Source organism: Perna viridis, chromosome 1 (genome assembly GCF_037379345.1).
Source record: "Perna viridis isolate PV_CMFRI_1.1 ecotype Kerala chromosome 1, ASM3737934v1, whole genome shotgun sequence".
Classification (NCBI taxonomy): Eukaryota; Metazoa; Mollusca; class Bivalvia; order Mytilida; family Mytilidae; genus Perna; species Perna viridis.
Genome location: NC_142445.1, coordinates 32,875,974 through 32,901,500, shown reverse-complemented (window position 1 = coordinate 32,901,500; position 25,527 = coordinate 32,875,974). Strand labels below are relative to the sequence as shown.

At 33.2% G+C, this 25,527-nt stretch overlaps 3 long non-coding RNA genes across 3 annotated transcripts; all 3 read right to left on the bottom strand.

Moving 5' to 3' along the window:
* Positions 1 to 1,810: 1,810 nt before the first annotated feature.
* Positions 1,811 to 3,085, bottom strand: LOC148628429 (uncharacterized). The gene is made up of 3 exons (XR_015919340.1): positions 2,515 to 3,085; positions 2,187 to 2,400; positions 1,811 to 1,933 (listed from the first exon to the last, which is right to left on the bottom strand). It is a non-coding gene; the product is annotated as an uncharacterized LOC148628429 (long non-coding RNA).
* Positions 3,086 to 9,923: 6,838 nt separating this feature from the next.
* Positions 9,924 to 12,203, bottom strand: LOC148628428 (uncharacterized). The gene is made up of 2 exons (XR_015923471.1): positions 11,521 to 12,203; positions 9,924 to 10,940 (listed from the first exon to the last, which is right to left on the bottom strand). It is a non-coding gene; the product is annotated as an uncharacterized LOC148628428 (long non-coding RNA).
* Positions 12,204 to 15,220: 3,017 nt separating this feature from the next.
* Positions 15,221 to 18,507, bottom strand: LOC148628427 (uncharacterized). Its single transcript, XR_015919339.1, has 3 exons — positions 17,780 to 18,507; positions 16,443 to 16,548; positions 15,221 to 15,917 (listed from the first exon to the last, which is right to left on the bottom strand). It is a non-coding gene; the product is annotated as an uncharacterized LOC148628427 (long non-coding RNA).
* Positions 18,508 to 25,527: the final 7,020 nt, after the last annotated feature.

Sequence of the window (25,527 nt, the reverse complement as noted above, 5' to 3'; positions counted from 1 at the left end):
AAAGTTCATAAAATCAGGTTTAAAAATATCAAATTTCCCGCAAAATATCTGAAATGTTTATTTCAATCCCTGAAACTGTTCAAACTTTTCCCTTCAAAAACCCCTTCCTCATATGGGCATCGCCGGTTAGATTTTGAGCTATTTCACTTTGTAATCCACTTATTAAATTTAGCATGGTAAAAAATTGACTTACTTTCACTTTCACAATGAAGTCAAATTGTCATTGAAAAAAAGCCCCTTCAACATTGAAAATATATAAAACATTGCAAAATACTTTTAAAAGTCCCCTTTTTTCAGAAAATGTTTTATCAACAATAGATTCTTCATTTTTAATCACTATAGCAACCACTGGTTTCCATTTATGTCATTTTTCATCCCTAGCCAAAAGTGCGAAACTAAACTAAACTGTGGAGTGCTGGCATAGTTATCGATCTTGAGGAGATGCCACTTTTTCCGCGGTATCCGACCCATCTCCCGGATCATTCTGCTGCACGCCCAGACCTTGGTCTTTACCCCTTTCCTCTCCACCGTCAGAATCATACCCTCCCCATACTGACTTTTCGTCTCCTGGACGTGCACCACTTGGAATATTTCCCAAGGTAGGTCGCGCCCCTTAGAATCGGCTCGCGTCTGACCTCCCTTTGAGCCTGTGCCCTCTTTCTCACCTCCTCGTCGCTCTCTTCCCGCCCGGAACCTAGCAATCGGACGTGCCGATCCATCTTTTGAGATTCGGAATCCATGATTTATTGGAATCCAAATTTTTTTTAATCTATTTTGGTGGCCGGACCCTCCACACCCCTGATGCCTCGCCCCAAAGCACTTTTTCAGCATCCTGACTCGCTCGAGATCCATTTGCACCCGGAGCCCGAAATTTTGGTGGTTTATGCAGGATTTCTGCTTGAAAATAGCCGGTGGGGCAGAACTGTCATTTTCTCACTACTAGCGCTCTATACGTTGGTTTGCACTTGAGTTCCCACATAGATATGAAGGATGTGACCCATTTTGATTTGAGGTATACAAGGCACGCTGAATATCTCTATTGACTTTTATGAGCAACTGGGCGGGTGTTTCTAGAAAAACAGAAGACACTTATCCTACCGGTGCACCTGGTCCATGCTCCCAGTTTTTAGTGGAGTCTGAGTTGCTCATTTGCTTTTGTTACTTTGTATGTATGATTTTAGTTACTTTATGTTCGTTGTTGTGCATGTCTGTTTTCCATGTCTGGTCTTTGTGCCTGGATTACATTGTTTTGATTACCGCAATAACCTTGGTTCCCTTGATTACTCTCTAACCAGTGTATTTTCCGCACCAGCATCTGCTCTTATGCATTTAGGAAAACTTTCAACTTCCCGAATGTATTCCAGGTAGAGTCTTCCAATTAATTTTGGATTGTTGTTGGAATATCCGGCCTTGAACCAAAGTATTCTTCTCGAAAATCCGTCTATTGCACCATGAATGCATATACCATAGGGTTTCAGTTTATCATTACCATCAATATGTATACAATAATTTGGTCCCCTGTAAGTGCGCCTATGTAACCTTCTGTGTAATCTTAGATTTATGCCTTTGGGGTCAACTACACAAAGTGCCAGACGGAGGGTTCTCTGAGTAACTCGCACACCATATTTTACATAATGACCCATAACATTTTATATCCGCAATTTTTGTATCCATTTCTTTGTAAATGCAGAATGGCTGCAACAACTGTTGCAGAGTCTGCTTCACAGTTATTCCTTTTCATATTCAGTCGTCTTATTACTCGTGTTACTTTTGAATGGCTTACCATCTTTCCATGTACAAAACATAAAAAGCCACGGATGTCATCAATTTTATAATTCAGTAGAAAATAATATTTTATCAACTCTTCAAGTTCAGCCACATCACTGGGATACATATATGCTACCATTTCCATTATATATGTTTGCATATATTCCTGTAATATAAAGATATAAACACATTGAAAAATAAGTGTATATTTGAAGAAAACATCCTCTGGCACTATTCTGTTCTATCTGTTCTATTAAAACATATTGAATTAGGTTGATACGAATAAATAAGGCAAACAAAAAAAGTAAAAATAAATAAATTTTTCAGCGATGGTAGTCAAATTTAAATGATCTTGAAGCTTGAATTGCTAAAAACATATAACCAGACTGAATTAAATTAGAGCCTTGAATGGTACTTACGCTCCCGAAGGGAGCGTTTATGGTTGTATAATTAACTTGGTTCTGTATACTTATGGCAGGAAAAAGCATCAATATCCGTGTAACAGCCATCGCACTGTGGCTATAAATTGACGCAAATAATGTTCATATTTTATTCTGCAAAACCATTACATCGCATGTACGCATACAAAGTTACACAACTGAAGTTACGCAAGTTGCTGAATGTACGTAAAACCTGAAAAGATCAAAGAAACATTGTTTACAATTCTTGAAAATGTATCAAAGTTATCGAAGATTCATATAACAAATTCGAATGATATGGAAAATGTATAGAACAATCATTATTTACCTCTATGGGCCATTTATGATGCCTCGTGTCGAACGTGTCGAGTGAACATTTACAAAATCATTTAACCGGAAATGGTGAAATCTCGATTAAAATACAGTTGCTGCAGCGTGGCAGTTACAATCCGGTTTGTACCTTCATTTTCAGGATAATGACAGCTTCATTTGCGTTAATCTGGTTCCCGGGTCAATATCATGAGCGACCCTAGGATAATATATATTTGAGAGAAACTTTAAAAAATATTACTCGGGCCTACATTTGCTTATACTTGTATAATGCGATTGATTGAGAGCCAAACCAGTCTCGGAAAATATTCGCTAGTTTTGATAATCAAATTCAAATCGAGTCATTGCTTTTCCAAGATAGGGTTGGCCATAAAAGTCTGCAGTACATTCATGGCGCCTAGATGTTTACAAAAATTACATAATCAATATTACCCTTAATTCTTGGGTCATAAAAATTGCGAAACGAGAACGAAACGAAAATAATCGATAAAAGAAAGAATCAAACCAAAACAATTCGATAAAATGAATCAAACAGTAATAAAAACATAACTAAACCATACAAATCGAAACAGAATGACGCAAAACTAAATTGAATAAAAGAAATATTTTAAGACGTTTCGCAAATTGTAAGAACCATAATGTTTACCAGTGCCGAGCAATTCAACCCAAAGACAGTTTGGACCATCACTACCATCCTTATGAATGCCTGTCATTTCGGCTAATTTACATGAATTCACTGATGATACATAATGCAAATATGCCAAAACATTCACTCATTTTTTTCAGCGGGACGAGGGATGCAAACTGAGCAAAATTTGCCGGTTTACTGGTTGCATGTAAGAACATATAATGTCAAATATAATAGAAAATGACCTTTATTTAAGATATCTTACCTTGACATTTAACTTCAAATATAAACACTTCTGTTGAGATCACGTCACGTCTGCTTGATCGTAGGGTTCTGTAAAACCGCTTCGTGTGCATGTATCGAAAGTTTCTTCCAAAACGCTCAAAAACGCTTTTTTTTTATATTTCATTTAGATAAATTAACTTGATTCCAACATTTTTATAAGTGAATTGAACCGTAGTACATGCCGATCATTGACATGTGACAATCAAATGGACAATTCTACATCAAGATAAAAGGTATAATTTTATAAAAGTTGCCTTGAATATGTCAATATGTAATGATCAACGTTTCAAGTCGCTTAATCATATGTCATCCAATAAAGTGAAAAAAATATATATATTGGCATATTTTTTAAATCATGTTAATGACATTCCAAGGAAAGAAATAGCGACGCCAAATCGATGTATATTTGTCTACAAGAATAGTACAGTAGAACAAGTGCGATTATTTAAGTCGATTTGTTCTATTAATATACAATAACTCAAGTTAAAAAAGTAGAGATGAAGCAATGAAAATACTGACCCAAATGCGTTTCCATATTTTTTAATCAGAGATGGTCAATAGGTCTGATCTAATTATTTTTCGCCATTACTTCCGAAGATTGCCGACAGGCCATTCATCACGGTTAAAAATATTTTAACCTTGGTAAAAAAAATAACAATAAAGGATACACAGGTAAGCACGTGTCTTGGTTTCATTTCATTTCATCTTTTTCTTGATTAGTTTTCAAATAAATACTTACCATATTTGAGCCGCCTTATATCACAATACGTAAATTTCAAAAGGATCCTTGTGTCATATACGAACTTTTTTCTTTTACAACTGAAGTCCGTCGTCTTCCTTGCCTTTGAATAACCACTTTCACTTTGCAATAAGATTTGTTATCAAAGAAGCGACCCTTACAGCACATGCGCGGATTAAGGTCACCAGATGTCACATGCATACGAACTTATCTAGGTCGATTTTTTGTCTTGCAAGACAATAAATATATGGGCACCTATTTCATGTATTTAATGCATTTTATTTGTGGGTATCAAATGAAATTGTTCAAGAAAAGTACAAATTAGTAGAAATAATTCAAAGGTAAATTTAAAAGAAACGAAAATTTACGAAAATGACAGCAAATGCAGCTTTAAACGAGATACTGAGTCGTTATAACGTCTTAAAAATAATTTAACTTTCATTCATGGGCTTCTGTTGAATGGTGATTGGAAATATATCTTCATTTTTTTCGGCCTTGGAGATTTCTCATCTACTAACTGGCATGCAACAATAAGTCGACTCACCTATCTGTCTTACATGCACTTGAAACTGTTGATTTTATCCCGAAAAGTATTTTGCTGAGTCAAAGATTCAGCAAATGCTGTAGGCTGTATAATATATGCGTGCAGATCACAAATTGGACCACTAGGGCACGGATCAACATTAAATTTTAATGAATTGAATGAATGAAAGTGGTCACATGACTACTATAATTTTCCAAATACACCATGACCCACATTCACGGGTATGACTATACCTGGGGACTGTGCAAACGCTTCGATGCTTTACATAGTCCGTGAGAGACCCCATAAGATAGCCAAGGGCGTTAAAAAAACCCATCAGTCCATCATGAATTACTGATACCACATTTGAGTGCAAACAGGGTCTGAAAGTATTGAGTATATACTGTCGGCACCAAAACCAAATTTAAACCAAGTATAGGAATAGTCAGCTGATGGTCAGCGTCTCTCATATCGTGCAAATGATTGGCAAAAACTGTGTTACGAAAGATTTTTGGAGGGGGATATAGTGGTTTATATCTACAAAGACAGTCGAATTATCAACTCAATTATCCTCTAGAAGCAATATCCTAGTGTTATAATGCAAGAAATGAAGAGTGTAACGGATGAACGGAAAGTTATGGCAAGCCAAAGTGGACAAAAAATCAATATTTTGTAATATTAGAAAATGAATTTCTAATATTACAAATTCCTGATTTAGTAATATTATAAAATGTCACACGTTTTGTAATATTACAAAATGAATTTGTAATATTACAAAATGAATTTGTAATATTAGAAAATGTATTTGTTCTATTAGAAAATGTATTTGTTATATTAGAAAATGAATTTGTAATATTAGAAAATCAGTCACATTTTTTAATATTACGAAATGATTTTCTAATATTATAAAATCGTAATTGAAAACGACAAATCCATTTTCTAATATTAGAAAATCAATTTCTTATATTAAAAATCGTTTCTTAATGTTAGAAATTCCATTTAATTTTTTATATTAAAAACTGTTTTGTGATATTAGAAATCTAATTTGTAATATTAGAAAATAAATTTGTAATATTAAAAGAATATTTTTTTTAATATTAGAAAACACTTATTTTCTAATATTACAAATTCATTTTCTAATGTTACAAATTCATTTTCTAATATTAGCTTGCAACAGCTCAAATGAGGTCAGAGTTCTGCCTCATATCTGACGGATTTCTCACTGTAGGCTGTGGTTTTTGTCGGGGTACCTCCGCTGTGGAAACATACCTGAAATTATAGTTAATATTTTTAAGTTACCGAATCTTGCAAAAACGTTGGGCAGAAGTGCCACGTGAAAGGTCAATAGCTAAAACCTAAAATTTGACATGATACAGGAATAACATATAGTGTGCTTCCCAAGCCTGTTTCAATGTTTTCCAATTATTTTTAAGACGTTTAATTACCTTGCAGCCTTCTTACAAATATTTGATATATGTGAGTTGAAGTTAAAAATCTAACATTTTAAACATTGGTTTACATAAAAAGACTTTGTTTTCGTACGATAATTGTAAGATTAGTTGGATAAACTTGGTACAATTGTATTATATGATAATTTTCCGATACAATGTACCATATTAAAAATAAAAGAAAGATACTGATCCCTATCTTTTAGGAATTTGAAAAATATCATAGTTTAATTATATAAGAAATAAATTATTCCAGAAGGTTTAATACCATGAAGGTCGTACGTTGGATCGAGGAAAAAATGATTTTTTGGGTAACCGAACTGTTTTGTACGGAATTTGGGACCAACACATTTTTCCAGTTTTCTGGACAATGACCGAGTAGTAGATATAAGTGTATAAGTTCCTATGACATCTGTATATTTATAATTTCTTTTCGCAAATTTATAGTTCATTAACCACTTTTATTCTAATCAGAAATTTCTGCTGTGTTTGATACTTTGTATATAATCAGAATCCAAATTTTAAGTTGTATCAAGCTTAAATGTTGTGTCTATAATTGATCCAGGGATAAGGGGTCAGCATCAACAGTTGTATCAAGCTGCGCTCTGTCGAGCATTTAAATTTAACTAGTGGTAGTGCTTTTCTTTACAGCCTTCAAAAGAGGCTTGTTATACGAAGGAGGAGGAACATTTTTATATTGTAATCATGGTGTTCGTCCGTTCGTTCCCTCTCAGAAACTCCTCAGAAACCTATGTATGTAACTTGATGTAACTTGACGAAACTTTCACAAATTCTTTATTACATGATGACATTATACAGTTCATATTTTGTTTTTCCATCTAAATGCTTAAATCACTCCTGGTGTACCCTATTTAGTTTACTGGGGAGGGGAGCGGGGGTATCACCAAGTGAGCTTTGCTCACAATTTTTCTAGTTAACAAGTGTGGACACAGACTGGTATTGCTCAAAGTGTAGATTTGAACATACTTATACATGTATTTTGTCTTGAATGTGTTTGCATTGTCTAGAGAACTCCTCCATTTATTGTTATCAATAATTGAATTATAAACATGTTGATAAATATCCATTTACATACATTACTAAATATCTACTGATTTCAATAAAGGGGAACAAATTCCACAATGGCTTGCCACAACCATAAGACAAGTCATATACATATTACAATGCTTCTTTCTTGAAGGTGTACTTGCATTTGTTGAACTTGCTATGTCATATTAAGGATTTACCATTTCACTTTATGAAGGTTAGCTTGGTTATATTTGTTGCTCCAAATCTGGAATCTCTGTTTTGTTTTAGATTAACAGAAACCAACAGTGTGGTATCTGTCAGTTACATGGATGGTCCTATTTTAAAATGTTTGGGACCAAAAAATTCAAATTAAATAGGAGCCTTCCTTTAGTATAGATCAAACTATTTTGATCAACCATAATTAAAGTCATCGCACGAAAACCAAGTGAATATGAACGACGACGACACGGACTCTGCTGTCATCGTTGGAGCTCCTCGGAACTATACTTACATATACATGTACACTGTACTTTTCCTGTACATAACCTCTATATATGGCAAGCCAAAGTGGACAAAAATCAATATTTTATATTAGAAAATGAATTTTTAATATTACAAAATCATTTTTTTAATATTAGAAAAGATTTTTTAATATTGAAATTCATTTTGTAATATTAAAAATTCATTTTCTAATATTACAAATTCCTGATTTAGTAATATTACAAAACATCATACATTTGGCAATATTACAAATTGAATTTGTAATATTAGAAACTGAATTTGTAATATCAGAAAATCACTTTGCAATATTGCAAAATCAGTCACATTTTTTAATATTACAAAATGATTTTCTGATATTCAAAAATCGTAACTGAATAAAACAAATGCATTTTTCCATTGAAAAAAATACTTAACAATTTGGGTTTAGGGGGGGGCGTTCATTGAATTAAATGCAGTGCAAAGCAAGGTAAAAAATATTATGGGGCGAAATTTGTGGTAATTTTTTTTCCTATAGATTTAGGAGGGCGTACGCCCGGTACGCCAGTCCTTGGATCCGCGCCTGCACACCCCAACTAAGTCAGAAAATAGCTCGCCACACAACCTCTAGCACGGCTGGAGTAATATACAGACCATCCATTTGTGCCTAACAAATTGTTTCCGGTCACTCTATCGAACACTCCTTCAGACCCCCTACCCAATAGTTTTTTCTATGATTTTGAAAATAAAATAATTAAAAAGTCTGCCGACTGTCTTTCAGAAAAAAAAGAAAATGAAGTCAAAGGTGTTTTTTTTCTATCCTATAAACAAAGAGTTAGAAATACTGGTTGTTTATTTATAATCGATTGTAAACAAATATGCCGGGAGTGTGCTCTTGGCCGTGGATAATCCCTTTTTAGGATTCGGCGCTTGAGATATTTTTTTGTTTTGACCAACACCGTCAAAACAATAAAATATCTCCAGCGCCGAACCCCAAAATGGGATTAGGCAGTGGACTAAGTCTATTACATGTTAAATCTTTGCAGATTTGGTTTTCATTGTGTTCTGCTTTGGTGTCACTATAACAAATTTCATTTCAAAATTTACTAAAAATAATAATAAATCCCTATCTTCCGACACTACAAAATTTTAGAATGGTGATCGGAAACAACTTTTTTGTTTGCAGTGGAAAGTTTTGATTTGAACCCGAAAAAGTATTTTGCTGGGTCAAAGATGATTCAGCAAATGCTGTAGGCTGTACAGCGTGCAGATCGCAATTTGGATCACTAGGTCACGGATCGACATTTAATCACGTGTGGTGCTTTTAATGAATTTAATGAACGAACATGGTCACATTACAACTAATTTCCCCAAATGCATAATGATCCACATTCGCGGGTATGAATATGCCGTGGGACTGTGTAAACGCTTTGATGCTTTACACCGTCCAAGAGGGACCCTAAATGACAGCAAATATAAGTGCAAACCGGGTCTGAAAGTATTGAGTATATATGTTAGCACGAAAACGACAAGTAAATCAAGTATAGGAACAGTCAGCTGATGGTCAGCGTCATTCATATCGTGCAATTGATTGGCTAACACTGTGTTACGAAAAATTTTGGGCTATTTAAGTGGTTTATACAAATGTATCTAAAAAGACAGTCAAGTTATCTGACGGAAGCCACAATATCCTAGCTTTATAACGAACGAAATGAAGGGTGTAACGGATATACGGAAAGTGCTATCTTTTTCAACTTGGTAGTTATAGTGTTAATTATTATTTTAATTCTCCTGTCATAAAAATTCTTGAAAGTGTCCACCCCTTTTCTCAAACGTGACTTGTCAGATTGAGATAAAACATTTCAGGAAGTTGGAACTACTCTTCGAAGAATGCAGAACTCTGAAAAAAAATCCAGTTGCCGCCATTTTTTCAAAATGGCCGCCGGCCTGAACGTTCTAATTTTCTTACACCGGAAATTTGAATCTCATGTATCTCGAAAACTGCTGATCAGAATTTGACAAAACTTGATATATATATTAGACTCAATAATCCCAACAAAATTCCGAAAACAAAATCGCGTATGTATGGGCGGCTATTTTCAAAATGGCCACCACCGCGGCAAAAAATTCAAAGTTGTCCGATTTTGAAGAAAATTGATAACTAGGTTCTTTGAGCTGTCCCGATTTATAATCTGCAGCCAATTAATAATTTGAACTAAAACTCTGCGGGATAAATTTGCTATTCCAGAAATGGCAAATATGACATGCTAAAAGAAAATTGTAGAAGGATTTGTTTATTGCTGATCATGTAGTACTATAGTAGTTTAAGCATACCTGACATACAAAGATAAAAACAGTATCAAGAAAAAAATTATTAATGATTTAAGTCAGATTTCCCATGGGAAGTTACTTTTCCCATAGGAAAATCTGGAGTTCCTATGGGAAAATCACAATTTTCCCATGGGAGGATTCAATTTTCCATAGGAACTTTTGTTCCCATGGGAAGAGTGGACTCTTACCATGGGAAATCTGATAAGCCATATTAATCATTCTAAAAATCCATTTTTTTTTCTATACTTTCATAATTACAAACAACATTTGATTTCCTCAGATAAATTTGTTTTAACCAAGGGAGGTAATTTAGCTGCATTCAGCAAAGGGGAGATAATTTTGATGAACTATTACACATCTTTTTTAAAATATCTTAACTTGATATTATCTTCAATTCTTATACTGTTTTAAATGAAATCCAATAAACCTTTTCACGAGTTTTGAAAAATTAACAATTACAAGAACATTTTGCAAGAAATTGAAACAAACAATTTTTGTTTAATGTGTATTATTTCTTCGAACAGTACTATTACTGTCTACGTAATATCTACAACAAAATACATTGAATAGAATGATATCAAAAGGTATAACTATCACCACGCATAAGCGCATTTTCTTTCTCAGTGATAAGTCACAACTGCATTCAATTGGTGTGTCTTCAAACGGGTCTTTTCTTGTATTAAAGATTGAAAAATGTTCACAATGATATAAATCTGTCCTGTTTGTAGTATAATCAAAAGATATAACAGACTCCACATAAAAGTTTTAGAAATATCTGTGATTAGGCAGAATAACTATCCACTGATGAATCTCACACAAGGTCTTGAACTAAAGTATATCACTTGGTATCAGGTCTGCACAATTCGTTTGCACAAGTAGTCCAAAAAACAAATCTTTGAATAAATAATCTTGTATATGACTGGTATCTTGATCTTCATGTAACTAAGGCTTGCTTTCGGTAACCCTGAAAAAAATTACCATAGAATATCAACAATGAGGTATATCATGCATTTTTTTCAAAACTGTTCAGAAGTTTGTATGTACTTTAACCATAGTAACAGTGTATATGTACTTTAAGTAACAGTTGAAGATTGTTCGAAGATTTGTCAAGCTTCAAAACAAGACATTTTTAAGAACAAGCAACCCAAAATAAGTTCATTACTGATATATCTATATTGTTTTAGTGAATTTCAATTTAACCCTTTCTCTTGTCTAATCAGAGTATCAGTTATATTAATTGAGATATGACTTCTAAATATTATTGAAGTTTACATTTTTCATTCATGAATCACAGTGGTAATTTCCATTAATAATCTTCATAAACTGATTGTAAAAAATGAATGCTTGGAACAATCAACGACACCTTGACAAGCTATCCCATTTCTACTGGTATATATCTTCCTGACATTTTGCATACAGCTATATATTTATTTGAATGTTGTGATATTTAAGAATAAATTTATTGTGTAATATTAATATAGATAGTATAAATGGTACACGACTTGAGTATTTTAATTTAAAGATGGCATAAAAATACCGCTTACATTTGTACAAAAGTTTGCTATCATTTATAGTAGAAGTTCTGGCAATTTATTTCAATAATCCAAGAATGTTATTGACCAGCATGCCACTTCACATCCTGTATCTGTGCGATGTCAAATCCAAACTCATCCATTTGTTTGAACCTTAATGGAAAATATGACAATACATGAAGTTCCAATCTTCCCTAAATTACATACATGTACACAGGGGTTGAAAATTTTTTGGGAAACCCGAGCTCTGGCGTTGGTTTCACAAAAAATCGTAACTACGTAAGTCTAAAATTTATCGTAAATCATGACGTCACAATGCTATTTTAGTTTATGACTTCATTACTTCCGATCAATTTTACACTTACGACTTTTTGTTAAATTGACGCCTGGACTTTTTTCATCTTTTGTACATTAAGCCCGAACAATGTTTTGTCAAGACCCAATCATAAGACATATAAATGCAATATCATTATCTGATATTCTAATGTATATTTCTATGTTGGCAGGGATTCCGAAGTAGACACAGTGTCAATTGATTGCGTCTCCCGGTCTGATGCCTTGTCATCAGCTTTCCGTATCTGTGTTCTTTTAACCGTGAAATAACAATTGAGCAACGATATTTTCCTCAAAATTTGATCTTTATCATTCCAGTGCTTGATTAATAAAATATGTAGTATGTCAAAAAATGTGTCTGATCAAGAGCATGTATGGTTCAGACTTGAGAATGACTAATCAATAGATCGATCTAGTGAATACCCATTCTAAGAATAAAGTTATAACTATTTATAGGTCAGGGTATTGATCGAGAAACATGGTCCAAATAATGACAACAAAATCTTTCAAAAAAGAGTTTTTATTTTTTAAGATTTGCCATGCCCGACGGACTTTTTTCATTGAAAAACAACAAGTCCGAGGTTCAATTGTTTTAGTCCCGGGGATCGGGATTTAGAAATTTTCAACCCCTGGTACATATACACAATTCATCATGATAATTACTATGATTTGAAATACTGATCATCTTTCCATAGTAGATGAATTTTGGAGATAGAAAAAAACTTTCATTCACCTTAAAAAAATGGGATGTTCTAATAAAAATGCACATGTAAACTTGAAAAAATTAGAACAGGTACAGCATCTAAATACCCGAAATTCTAAAACAATCAAGTAGAAAATGAAAATACACACCATTTTAACTTCAAGGTGGATATATTTAAATATATACAATTCTTAAGCGTCAGTAACATTGAAAAAATAGTAATATATATCAAAGTTCTGATTTTTACCAAAATAACTTTTTTTTTTCAAGAACTGGTATTTAGTCTCAATCTTAGCATATGTTTCACTGGATATAATTAAAAAAAAAACTCAAAACAAGTCCCATTGAGTCCTTACAATTGTCCTCCTTGTAAAAATTGTTTATGCTTCTCATTAACATAAAAATGATAGTGAAATCGAAAAAAAAATTTTCAATTATTTCCATGTGCAAGTTTAGAAATAAGGTACTAATGTTAATTAACCAGTTACAATGTGTGTACAAATCGACATACCTAAATGTTCCGGGTCGCTACTCTCCCTTGACAGATGGAGCATGGTGAATAGAAAAGGCCAGAGTCACAAAAACCTGTGAATCTTTGAGACCCTGTTTAGAGAAGAGAAATATTTTACAGATATTGGTCAATATTCTCATAGACATCAGAACAAGATCATTATAAATTGCAATACCAGCTAAAATGTGACTCCACATATTTACAGCATATAATATACTTGTTTCAAAAGCCTTACTTGCATTTTTATTTAAAATACCTCAAACTGTGAGCAATCTCTGTGAATGTCAATGGCACTTGCAGTGTGTGGGAGAAAATCTTACAAAAGGGTTTTACATGCTTATGTTTAGTAACTTATTTAAACATGTAAAACTCTTTTGTCAGATTATCTCCCACCTCAAGCATAAGATTGCAAGCAAGTTTCATCAAATTCATTGAACAGGTAAGGAGGTTATGCACTTACAACGTATACTGATAGTCAGGCAAATGTAAACAAAATGATTGCAACATCGTAATATCATAAATAAAAAAAAAAATAAAATAATAATAATTCTAAATACTAGTACCACAGTTTCAAAATTTATATTTCACATAAAACGTGACAAAAAAGCTCTATTTTTCTGTCAATTAAACTTACACATTAAACATTGAATAGAACAAAAGTAATATAGAACATCTGCTTCTACCTAGGACAGAATGTTGGATAGACAAACTGACAGACATGGTGATTTCAATATAATACCACCCATTTGTTGATGGTAAACTACATCCACAAACTTAACATTTCAAATGCATCTGGTTAACTTTCATCTTCTGGTATGCTAGGTGGGTGTGTTCCCATTTCGCCTTAGCTGTGAGTTACAGGTAAAAAAGGCGAAAAAGTACTAAGGCGAAATGAGAATTTATATATTTTTCTATTTTAACTACAAAACTGTAAACTAATGAGGTGATGTTACAATGATTAAGGGGAAATTAATATATAAAATCAATTTTTATCAGTTTTTTAAAGATGATTTTTAAAAAAAAATCAATTTAATCAGTATATATGCATAGGATTGAATTAAAACCAATGTTATATCATCGAAGTAAATCTTATACATATATGTAAATATGTAATTTTCATATTCTTTACTTATATGCGAATTCAATATCAATAAATTAACATCACTTATTTGGGAGCATAAATATTTGGTAATTAAATGTAATAAGCTAAACATCATATAATTGAAAGTGAACTTGCTTTTACTTTAAAGTTTTGTAACATGTTGCAATTTAGTTCATAAAAATCATTTAACAATTTTAACCATTTAGATACATGTATTACGATTTTGCTCAGTTGTTGTATGTTAATGACATTTTAATTTGCCTCTTCATTGTCGTATGCTTATAAAAATTGGGATGTGCTTCTTTGAGTGAAGTTTTTATCAAAGTGCTCAGTCATGTCGTTTATTTGAATTTTGTTCTTTATTTTTTATTCATAGTATCCATTAAATAAAAAAAATGAAACGTGATTAAAATCAGAAAAAAAATGAAAGGGCAATAAAAAAATATTAAGACAGAAACCCAATCAATACCACTTAATCATTTCACAAAATAAAAATAAAAATAAATGAAATAACCAAGAGTACTCAACAAACAATATGATGATCTACATATACATGTACATATAAGGTTAAAATGTTACAAAACATAGGTAGCACTTAATTATATGTTTAAACAAGTCCCCTTTTCGCCTAAGTTCACTCCAAATCTTACCAAGGCGAAATGGGAATAATTTTATGCACTAAATTTGACAGCTGAGGCGAAATGGGAACAAGCCGCTAGGTGTGGTAATTACTTGCAATTACACATGTATAATGGGATTTGACAGGTTATGCATTTATCTAGGCCATAAAGGTATATCAGCTACCAAATTTCTAGAAAGTGATAATTACAAGGAGAACATGTATAGAAGAGTATTGATTGGTGTTGAAGCACATCTACCTAGTCGAACATACTTAATATAAGATAGATCATGACTGAAAGGTGTATTTAGCAGGTCATCAAAAATTGTTTAAAAACTACTTAAAGGACTATTTTCAATTGCTGGTAAGATTATGGGTTATACAAGACTTCAGGCTGGTTTACTCTAAAACCATGAAGCAGTTTATGTTGCAGTGTAAACCGATCCAAAGTTGATTATAACCCTTAATTTAACAGACAATTCAGGCGCGTAGCTGAGGCCAAATTGAAGTGTAGGCAAAATTACGGTAGGGGGTCTGGAATTAGCCAAATAGTTGTTACACAAAATTACTTGTTTGAGAAGCAGTGAAAGAATTAGCACTCACTAGTCATAAGTAGAAAACTTAAATACATGTACCATTTATGTTTGCCAATGAGACAGTCATTCAACAAAACCAAGCAAGTAACGATTAAGCTTCTACAGGTGAAATCACCACATGGTTATCAATAATGGGCAAACCACATACCATCAAGCAATCTATAAAAAGGCCCCAAAACAAATGAAGTAAAACTATTCACAAAAGACCATAATCAACCTTATCTACAGAAAACAATGAAGTATTTTTTGGCTCAGTTGATAGAGTGACAGCTTGCAGTGCAAGGGATCCTAGGTTGTATTTCTGGATGGTACTGTCAAGAAGTATACATGACTGTTATTGTATACATGTATGAAAGTGACTTTTAGCACAACACATTTAAACCTTGTACATTGGCATAAGAAATATGATTTTGCTAATATTTATTTTCAAAATTCAGCTTCATATCAGCTTTCATTACAGTGCAAGCAGAGATTTGAACAGCATTGAAGATCATCTAAATTCTACATGTATGAATTCTTTCAGTCATATATATGCCATGGATGACCTGGAAGTATAAAATCAGTAATAAATATACATAATACTCATATTCAAAGTTATTGTGATTCATGATTCCTGTAATGAAGTAGACCTCTAATTAAGTAAACCCTACATTATATGGCTTTTATTTTTTGTTCTTCAAACAAAACATCCCATTATGTTAAAATATTACCTCTATGACATAGACTCTATGTTACAACCTTCATTACAGTGTCATGGGAACTGTAGTGCTACATTTTAAGCGATAAACACATATGGGATCTATCTACATTACACATGTAAAATTAATATAAATACATTTCTAAAATAAACTGTCTAATGAGGGTTTACAGTGAACAATCAAAAGACTTTGAAAGGGGGGTCCAAGCTATTAATTGCCTCATTTTTGCAAAAACTTTCCACATTTATTTATTTCCAACATTTCCTAACAAAAGAGGTGGTTCCTACCTTTGGAACACCCCAAATCAATATTAACTTTATTTTTCCGAAAAACAAGGCATAAAATATTGTATACAGAACCTCAAATACCTACATAATTTATTATCATACTTCATTTGAACCAAGCTTCCTGTTATATATGACTTGTCTAGTAACTTGTATCATTGGTAGGTGAACATGATGGCTGCATCAAAAATTTTCTGGAAAATATCAAAACATGTTTCCTTTAATATGGAAAGAGATGATGAAAATCAACATGGATAGACTTTTATCATAATGTCATGACTATGGTATAATTGTACATATTCATGACAACATACTGTACAAAAGAAATCTGATGACTGACAAAACTAGTTCCTTATCCTTAGTTACAGATATACAATGCAAGTCAACAGCTTGTATTTATGGATCTATTAACAATGTAAAAAAATATAGCAGGATAAACTTCTTAAAAAATGAAGATTGTGTATTATATAAGGTCATACAAATGTATATGTTTAGATTAATTTCCAAATCATATAATTCATGTAGTTTACCTCAAGTTATGTATGAAATGTTCTCATATGACGTTTACATGTACAATACCATGGAACATATTAAATATTGTGTTTGATCGCTCTTGGTCAACTATTCAGGATTCTTGTTTCATTGGAATTCCTTGACCTTGTACATGAATTTATTTTTGTTCTCAAAAATGAAATATGGGGTACTGTATACACAAATTACTGATTCTTGTAAGTTTTTTTTTGTGTTACTCTATAATCAAGTAACTGTACAACTCATCATGTTCAACAAGTTTGTATCATAGACTGTTTCATTTAATGAAAATCAACAGTCATTGACTCAACGAAAACTCTTCATGTCTTTATAAAAATGTTTGTATGACTATGGAATATGTATACAGTACATGTTTAAGGCTTAAGAACGTTTTTTGTGTACCATATCTCCTGTAATTTGAACTGCACTCGTTTACTTAGACTACAGCGATTGATTTAGACAAATTATAATTAACAAATACATGGTATATGATAAACCCTTAAGTTATTTATCATAATTCTTCATTATTGTAACTGTGTTCGAGCTAAATAAACTATTTGTATGTTCATCATGACGGCACTGTAAACAATAATGAATGCATATCATTAATGTTCTTTCGTTTTGCTAATAAATTTTTTTACGTATAAAAATATAAAACAAAAAAAATATAGCAAACAATTGAAATAAAAACAAACAGTCATGTTCGAAATGGAAAAAATATACTCAAATAAAACATTATTTTAGCGACAAATATGCCGAAGTTCATAAGCAAGCTGCTGATAAAAAACACAACGGAGAAAATTTTAAATAGTTTGGTGTTTTAGAAAGAAGGGTGGTATGGTCTCAAACAACGATTTTTAGATTCATTAGTATTTAACTGAATGTGGTACTTACTTTTTGTTTGAATAAATATCCATATGAGAGTACACGAAACTCAAATTCAGACGCCCCCCCAATCTGACGACATGGTTTTTCACAAAATATCGTTCGGAAGTCTGACATTAGTTCAAAAGTCATGTAAAAGTCCGAGATCCCGAACTCCTCTTTCCATGGGCTATTATGCAAGAACTGAGAACGGGATGTAAGAAAGGGGAATGGAGCAACGTGTAAAATTATTCTTTATGAATAGCGAAGGCCCTTTCGCTACTCGCGACTACCGCCCCTTTGACAATTGTTTTCAAAGAGGCTGTACACACCCGAATCATGAATCTTGATTTTACGTTGATAGTTTTTAGGTCAGTATCGGGTCTCCCGCGGACGTTCCTTTTTTGTTTGTACGTTTGTTTAGTTTTTGAATTATTTTAACATTTTATAAAATAAAACAGGGACTTCAATTTATCATAAACCTGTAATTAGTTTTCTTAATGTATACAATTCCTTTATAAATTGATAGTATGATGAAAAATAATGTCAGCATGAGCAAGGAGGAATATTTGGAGAAGTCAGGAGAGAGTAATCAAGGGAACCAATGTTATAGCGGTAATCAAAAGAATGTAATCCAGGGACAAAGACCAGACATGGAAAACAGACATACACAACAAAGAACATAAAGTAACTAAAACCATACATACAAAGTAACAGACGTAAATGAGCAACTCGGACTCCACTAAAAACTTGGAGCATGGACCAGGTGCACCGATAGGGTAAGCGTCCTCTGCTTTTCTAGAAACACCCGCCGAGTGTCAAGTCCGGGTAGACAAATGCTAAATGTGAGATAGTAGTACCAAGGACTCAGAATTGGAAGTAAGTTAGATGGTCAAAATGTGTATAGGTGTGGATGGGGATCAAATGGGAGTACATGTATTTTATATTAGGGTATATCAAAAGCAAAGCGAAATTCAAATTTATAGGTATTGAGAGTATGAAAAGTTTGGTTGCATGCCCAAAGTTTATGAATAAAGAAAAAATGCATGTAAAATTTGACTGCTTGTCTTTTCAAAATGCCCTTCTGGTTGGAAAATTTTAATAAACCGTGCAAAAGTTTGGCAAAAATGAGCGGATAATAGCATATATTTTGGAACCCACTTCCAAATTCTCTGGATCTGCGCCTGGTAAGTAAACTATACTCCGATGGAGTGTATTACATGTAAGATATCCGAATATGTTGATAAGGTATTTGTAATTAATTAGTCTGAAAACCATGTGCCAGAAGCTGACCATGTCCAATCTCACATTTGCATATAGTAACTTTTTTATCATTCTTATATAGGCTAAAAACCACTAATTCCACTTCCCATAGGCTTCTATGCTAATTTCACAATATTCAATGGCTTCTCTGGACTTTACCTTAACTTTAACCTGCAGAGGACTATATATCAGCTTGATTCTACATATGTCAGCTCACAATCCTCAGAATGGCATGTGGGGTTAGCAGACTTGCAGTGCAGTACTGGTCACCGGAAGTGAAGGGTCTATAAATAGCATGGGAAATCCCAGTGTTTTCACAAGATAGGGGTATATTTAGAAATCATTATGGAGATTAGGCTTCACATCACAAGAAGCAAAATGCACCTATAAAATGTACAGAAATGTTTTTCCTATCAGAAACTGTTTAAATTTTTTAAATAAGATGAGAACTTTTTTCACAGCACTATGAGGAACAGGGGTAATTTCTGCGTAGGACTATTTTTGCGTACGTTCCAAATGCTCATTGGTTGAATTGGTGGTCTGTAACCTAAAGTGTCACTTTTTGTCTTAGAAAAAATAAATAACTATACAGGTATCTTCCTACACACATACTGAATGCATTTGCAAAGTTTCAGTGAAATGTGACAAGCACTTTTTTAAATATTTGATTTTTAAATATAGGGTAACCAAGTTGTGCGAGCAAAAAAGTGACAATATTCTACCATACTTAAATGCATTAAATATTTGCAAAGAACTTTTTCTGACTTTTCAAATAAAAAATATCAATCACAACTTGTTTTTTAACAATTTTAATGAAGAAATAGTTTTAAAAGTAATCATTTTCTGAGAAATTGGTCTATTTTTAAAAATTTATTTCTGACATGCCTCCCCCTTTTTCTTGATCACATGTCAAAAATCCTAAATCTTTAAATTTTCACAAAAGGTGATATATTTGGCTTTAAATTTGTAAATACAGTGTTTTCACATTAAAACATGACCAGTAAAGGGCACCTAAAGCAAAAAAAGTACTCAATAATGGATTTTCCATGTTGCCATAGGGGAATGCTTATATGGCCTTAACCGCAGTAATGAAAGTGAGTTTTTCCTCATTTCTAACCTAATTTTTGCTCAAATCTACACAAAACTTGATTTCAAGTGCTTATTACCACCATATTTAGGTAAATATAGCCCTCAAAGTTTAATATTTGATATTTTTACTAAATTTTCTACACTTTTTACAAGATAGGACATAAAAATCAGCCAAAAAGACCAATTTTCCATAATTTGGACCTATAACTTAAAAAAATGCATATTTTGAAGGATTTTTGTAGTGTATTCCTCTCATGGCAAAGTTAACAAGATCTTCAAGTAGTTTAAAGCTATTTCAAAAAACTTTTCATTTTGCCATGGCTTCTTCTTAAGGCTAAAAACCACTAATTCCACTTCCCATAGGCTTCTATGCTAATTTCACAATATTCAATGGCTTCTCTGGACTTTACCTTAACTTTAACCTGCAGAGGACTATATATCAGCTTGATTCTACATATGTCAGCTCACAATCCTCACAATGGCATGTGGGGTTAGCAGACTTGCAGTGCAGTACTGGTCACCGGAAGTGAAGGGTCTATAAATAGCATGGGAAATCCCAGTGTTTTCACAAGATAGGGGTATATTTAAAAATCATTATGGAGATTAGGCTTCACATCACAAGAAGCAAAATGCACCTATAAAATGTACAGAAATGTTTTTCCTTTCAGAAACTGTTTAAATTTTTTAAATAAACTTTTTTCACAGCACTATGAGGAACAGGGGTAATTTCTGCGTAGGACTATTTTTGCGTACGTTCCAAATGCTCATTGGTTGAATTGGTGGTCTGTAACCTATATATCATGATTTTAAAAACACCCTTTTCACATGGAATGCTATAATTTTTTATTGTAATACGTGTATATGTATAAATTTGTTGATTAGAGTCACGGGTACGGGTCGGTACATATTTCCTATTTATTAAATTCTAATTAACGGACGTGTCATTCGATTGTGTACTGTAATACAATACCTCTGATTAATTTTAATAACACAGTGGCGGATCCAGAGGGTGTCCCGGGATCAGAACCCCGATCTACTAATATCTTTTATAATCTTTTCTAACAGAACTTTCCCCGTTAAATTAATGTAATCATTTGTTTCGACCATCTGTTTATATGCATTCAAGACAGAAAAAATATTGAATAAAATTCAATAAACTAACATAATTTTGTGGACAATTCCCAAAAATATAATTAAGTAAGACTTTTTGTCCTAATATTCACTAAAATTAAGACTGTGACTTTTTGTCCAACGTTCTTTTCCTTAAGCCATACATCCTAATCATCACTTGTGTGCATTTGTTTGTTATCGCGTGTGTCAATTGAGAAAATTGCAACCCTTCAAATCAACCGTTGATTTAAACATATACATTGTACTAGATATTTAACTTCCTAATTCGTTTATCAAAGAAGGTACAAAATGTATGAAGGTAATGTCTTGTGTAATGTCAGACAAATATCACAAGCTCTGTTAAATAACTCATTGCGTAATTTGGTATATAAAGGGCATACAAGTAAAGTATGTATTTTCGATGTCTATAAAATCACAACACATTCATCATAAAAACATATTCTATCTTCGATTGATAAACCTTCGTATCTGTCAGTTTCAATTTTTATGGGTGCCACACCACATATGCCGGATAATTCACTCATTCGTCACATTCTCTGATTTTCTACAAGGCGCCTGCTGAAATCAGCACAAAAGTTACATTAAAGTTTAGATATAACTTAAAATTATACCTAAAAGTATCATAAAAATGGAAGCTATTTTGTGTGAATGCTTATAAAATCCCAATGATATAGTTACCAACTTGGTCCATAGCCTGTAATTAATATAATCCAGACACTTCAGTGGCACAACTCAAAAAAGGGTTCTGGGCTGAAAACTCCTGTTGTGATTTTTGATTTCGTGCTAAATGGTCAAATAATAGTCAGAGTTAGCGGAGCCCAGCCTTCGGGATACCCGACCGAAGAACTCAGAGTATGTCCTACTAGCGGCTGGACTGCTCTGTTGACGCTTTGGCCTACTCCCAGACCCCACGTGGGTCCGAGAGCGTTTCCCCAGTTTCTCGATCCGCTTTGCAATTTATGTACATTGCAAGCTTAGTCCGACTAAAGGATTTATGATAATTTGTCTATCCGTTTCACTCCCTTGTTCTTGCAAAAACTCTCCATTCAAATATGGTCCTTCTGGTCACATCGTTACGGGAGATTTAACCATAATCGAAAACGAATCTCTGCGTAATATCTTTTATAAAGGTCCCAAGTACCGTGAACCACGCTCCATAAATTGGAATTATAACTTTAAAATTCTTATGGATGCCGTCGAGGACTATGCAAGAAAATGGATAAAACGAGAACAATAAAACATTGATTCTCTGTCAGAGTGGTTAAAGGCCGTGAGGTCTTTAATTTTGAAACGAATGAAAGTTTTAAGTGGGTCAATGAGTGCCAAAGCTACATCAGTTTTCAAACACCCCGATGTAGCAAAAACATTGTCTACTCTACATGACAAGTCTGTTGTCGTACCATCAGACAAAGCTCAAAACAACATTGATTTGTCTGCAAAACGTTTTACATCAAATATTTACTATCAGAGGTAGACGTAGAAAATAATAGCAGTAATAAGACCTTTACTGCTACCACGCTCTTCAAAGAAGAGATTGTGGAAAACCATAAATCTGTGCTATCCTCTTTTGGTCTCTATCAAGGACGATGATTGAGATTTACCGTTTATGTACTGGATTCCTAAACTCCACAAGAATCCATACAAAGAACGTTTTATAGCTGGATCTGCAAAATGTACCACCAAACCTCTTTCAAATTTGTTTTTAACTTCTATACTCACAACTGTCAAAGAGGGTCTGCAGTCCTACCACAACACTTTTTACTCCTGTAGTGGTATTAATTCAATGTGGATCCTGAAAAATTCGAAAGATCTTTTGGAGACAATCAGTTCAAGACTATTATCTGAATATAATAGCATTGAAATCTATGATTTGTCAACACTGTATACTTGTATTCCCCATACTCAGTTAAAATCCCGACTTAAAAACATTATACATCGTTGTTTTTCCAAACAAGATGGTACACCTAGATACAAATATATAGTTCTTGGTAGAGATTCCTTATACTTTGTAAGAAATAATTCTAAATCAATCTTTCAAATATACAGAGGAAGATGTTTACAAAATGCTGGAATTTTTAATCGACAACATATTTGTCCAGTGTGGTGGACGTGTTTTTCAACAATCGGTCGGCATTCCAATGGGAACAAATTGTGCTCCTTTACTTGCTGACCTATTCCTTCACTCTTATGAGGCTGACTTTATAGCTGATCTGATCAGATCGTTTGGCTAGATCCTTTAATCTCAGTTTCCGCTATATAGATGATGTATTATCTTTAAACAATCCTAATTTCGGGGATTTAATATATCGCATCTTCCCCAAAGAACTTGAGATAAAGGATACTACAGACACTGTAAGGTCAGCCTCATATCTTGACCTACACTTAGAAATCGATGGTAAAGGAAAACTATTGACCAAACTTTACGACAAACGTGATGACTTTTCATTCAGAACTGTCAACTTTCCTTTCATCTGTGGCAACATCCCTTCAGCACCTGCGTATGGAGTGTTCATATCACAACTCATACGTTATGCAAGAGCTTGCCGAAACTACAGAGACTTTTTGTATCGCGCTAGAACTCTAACAAATAGGCTTCTGGAACAGGGTTATGTTGCTACAAGATTGAAACCCTAACTTGGGAGGATGACTTTGGCTTGCCACACATTACAAATAGAATCAATCTGAAAATGGGAGTTATATCCTTTGAAATATCATACTTGAGTTTTGAAAATTTGTATTTTGAGAACCGAAAGTTATAGAGACATTGGATCTTCAAAGATCTTTGGTCCATGTGACCTTTCATTTACACCAAAGGTCGAAGGTCACAGAGTGCTAGAAAGCTTTCCAACTGCAAACTTCAGGCCTTGATATTAAGAAAACAATAAGAGATAAGTGCATACATGCAGCATATGAAATGACCCTCTTTATAAGATTTACATTTTGAGCCCAAGTTTACATCCGTCAAACCAGTATTTGTTCAATCATTTTCTTCTCTGAAACTACCAAATGGACTTGAATGAAACTTAGCATGATTGGTCCTTGGGGTATCCTGCACAAATTTTATGCTTCAATTTTTGATCTGTAAAAAAAACATGGCTGCTATTACTGAAAATATAACATAGGGATGAGACAGCAGTTCTTCGCATATATTTCAAAAACTGTTAGGTTTAACAAAATTCTGTCAGGGTAAAAGTGTTCAGCATAATGAGATCTATCAGTGGTCAATATTTTGTGAAAATTTGGATGTTTTTTTATGTTATTACTTTCAAAAAACTTCTCTGAAACTAATGTACAGAATTCAATGAAAGTTGGTATTATTGTTTCTTCGGGTTTCATGCACAAAATGATCGTTTGGATATGTGATCTATGAAAAAAACATAGCTGCTGTTACTAAAAATAGAACATAGGGGTCAAAATACAGTTATTTTTGCAAAGAACTCAGAAACTGCCCAAAATGTGCCCTGATATTGCCAAGATATTTGGTCAACATGTTGTATATATGTCAGACTTGGAACCGCGATGGGACGCTGATGTACGATGATTGCGCAGAAGTGCGATGGTAACACGCTGAAATGTGTTTGTGATCACGGTGAACTGCGATGGTTAGAAATGATAGACTGCATATAGCAATGAGGAAATGGTCATTACACGGAGGTGCATTTTGATTTTTTTTTGTACTTCGCTGAAATATTTTGATTCTCATGTTTTCCTGTTAATATTGGAATTATACGATAACCTTAAAATAACTTAATTTATTAACCCATTGATTCTACAGCTAGGATGCTAATCTACATGCAACTAGAAAGAACTTTACTTTCATTCCTTTCAATGTCGTACTTCCAATTTTTTAGGAAATTATAAAAGCAAAATTAACAAGTGATACTGTGTTTGCAAGCAAAATGGCAAATGGTCGGGTTCAGTCAAATTCTGAAGCTGCCATTGAATTTGGAATGTAATGTTTATCTTAGACATTAGTTTTCATTGAAATCCAAAAATGTTGACATTTTGGCGGCTTTCTAAAAACTCTCTTTTCGCTTTTGATGTCAGCAAGCTAAGATCAGCATTCTGATTTATTTTCATATAATTAATGTGTTACTTACTTTATGTTCTTTGTTGTGTATGTCTGTTTTCCATGTCTGGTCTTTGTCCCTGGATTACATTCTTTTGATTACCGCTATAACCTTGGTTCCCTTGATTACTCTTCCATTAATTTTATAGATTTTTTTTCATTTTTCCTGGTTTCGTTTCGGCGGCCATTTTGAAATCGGCAGCACTTTGAAATTCCGGAAGTTGTT